At 47.6% G+C, this 2,176-nt stretch overlaps 2 pseudogenes; one reads left to right on the top strand and one right to left on the bottom strand.

Annotated features, from left to right (window-relative positions):
* Window positions 1-728: 728 nt before the first annotated feature.
* LOC140305125 (histone H3-like) lies at window positions 729-1,179 on the bottom strand (annotated as a pseudogene).
* Window positions 1,180-1,500: 321 nt separating this feature from the next.
* LOC140305124 (histone H2A-like) lies at window positions 1,501-1,841 on the top strand (annotated as a pseudogene).
* Window positions 1,842-2,176: the final 335 nt, after the last annotated feature.

Here is a 2,176-nt window from a genome sequence, read left to right as displayed (position 1 = left end):
TATATAGTTATACTATGAGAAAAGCTGCAAGAATAAGGGTTTCTGTGATGGGGAGGCCTCCTCCTGTCTTTTGGTTCTCATAATACTATGTAGCAAACAAAAGTGTTTTGACTGTCTGAACTCGTCTTCCCATAACATTAAATGGCTATTAATGCCTTTTCCCATAACATTGTGTGGCCAGCAAGCATAAACAATATAAATAGCAATAGTACCATTTTGTGAGTCAGACAACTCTGAGCCAGCTTCCTGACAGCTTGTGCGGACTTGTCTCTTTCTTGCAAGAAATAAATGTTTTGTGTTAATCGTATCCAGCGACTCTGAGCCTAATTTTGAGAGAATCTTTCCTGACAGAGGGACAGGAGGATCACGTTTTCAGGGGCACTGATACTTTATCAATTGTTCAAATTCCAAGACTGGAATGTTTGCTTAGGTATATACAAGTACACATCCAGTCTCATAACCAAGTAGTGCTGTTGTGACATAACTTTGTGTGGATATGCATCAGAACCTCACCAATTGACTTGACAAATACAACTAAATGTGTGTAAGTATTGTCTCTTCAAAGAATTTTGTTTTGCCTACTGACACTGACATAACTCTGAAGCTCCCAGTGTAATAAGAGCAGGCAGAGAAAGACATGCGACATTCGAATATAGAAGAGAAAAGCGAGGAGAGGAAGAAGCTCTTTAATTATAACTGAGGTGGCTCTTAAAAGAGCCGTTGTGGCTTGTGGAGCAGCAGCTAGTCTAAGCTCTCTCTCCGCGGATGCGGCGGGCCAGCTGAATATCTTTGGGCATAATGGTGACCCTCTTGGCATGGATGGCGCACAGATTGGTGTCCTCAAACAGACCGACCAGGTAAGCCTCACTGGCCTCCTGCAAAGCCATGACGGCGGAGCTCTGGAAGCGCAGATCGGTCTTGAAGTCCTGAGCTATTTCTCTGACCAGGCGCTGGAAGGGCAGCTTGCGGATCAGCAACTCCGTGGATTTCTAGTAGCGACGAATCTCTCTCAGAGCCACGGTACCAGGCCTGTAACGGCGAGGCTTCTTCACGCCGCCGGTGGCCGGGGCGCTTTTACGCGCAGCCTTAGTGGCCAGCTGCTTCCTGGGAGCTTTGCCTCCAGTAGATTTGCGGGCGGTCTGCTTTGTTCTTGCCATTGTTCCGTCTTTCTCTGATGTAGAGAAATGTGTTGCGAGTGGAGAAGACCGGCTACTTTTAAACTGTGGGACCAGCTATGAAACTGACGTCCCTTCAGACCTTCGGCTCCTGATTGGTGATTGGAGGAGTGACCTTTTCGCCTGAATCTGCACTCCTTAATGGGGAAAAGCCCGTTCAAAATGTCCGCTGAAATTCAGAGCGGTCAGCCTTCTGCAACGCTGCTGGAAGCCTCTTTACTGGTCTGTCAAGTAGCGTCCCGTAATCTCAGACGTATTAGGGAGGGTTTCAGCAACTGAAGACACATTTTCTCCGAGCCTCGACTCTAGAAAACAGATTAGAAACATGAGTGGCAGAGGAGAGACCGGGTGCAAGGCCAGAGCTAAGACAAAGACCCGTTCCTCCCGTGCAGGGCTTCAGTTCCCAGTCGGTCGTGTTGGCTGCTGCAACTATGCCGAGCGAGTAGGTGCCGGCGCCCCCGTCTATCTTGCAGCTGTGCTGCAGTATCTGACCGCTAAGATCCTGGAGCTGGCAGGAAACGCTGCCCGAGACAACAAGAAGACCCGTATCATCCCCGTCCCATGTCCTCAACGACGAGGAGCTCAACAACCTGCTGGGCGGAGTAACCATCGCTCAAGGCGGTGTGCTGCCCAAGAAGGAGCGAGAAGCCCGCCGAGGCCAAGTAAAGCTGGACACCTGCTAAACAGCACACAAAAGGCTCTTTTAAGAGCCACAAACTGTCCTCATAATGAGCTGTGATCCTGTGTTTCTTCAAAGCCACAACAAAAAAATTAGTAAATATGTTTAATCATATATGTACAGTCAATGAAGTGACCGACAATAGGCTACTAACCAGTAAGGGGATACTGTAATAATTTTACTGACTCGAGTTTGTATGAGTCACTCACTAAAGTAAATCGGGTTTTCGAGTCACTTGAATCAGTCACCCAGAGTTTTTTTCTCCAATCACTACATTTTCCCCATATTGTATCAACATAGAACAGTGCTTCTCAACCACAAC

The sequence above is a fragment of the Leuresthes tenuis genome, unplaced genomic scaffold (assembly GCF_036924035.1).
Source record: "Leuresthes tenuis unplaced genomic scaffold, fLeuTen1.0.hap1 SCAF_4, whole genome shotgun sequence".
Classification (NCBI taxonomy): Eukaryota; Metazoa; Chordata; class Actinopteri; order Atheriniformes; family Atherinopsidae; genus Leuresthes; species Leuresthes tenuis.
This window is presented reverse-complemented; position numbering and strand designations above follow the sequence as displayed.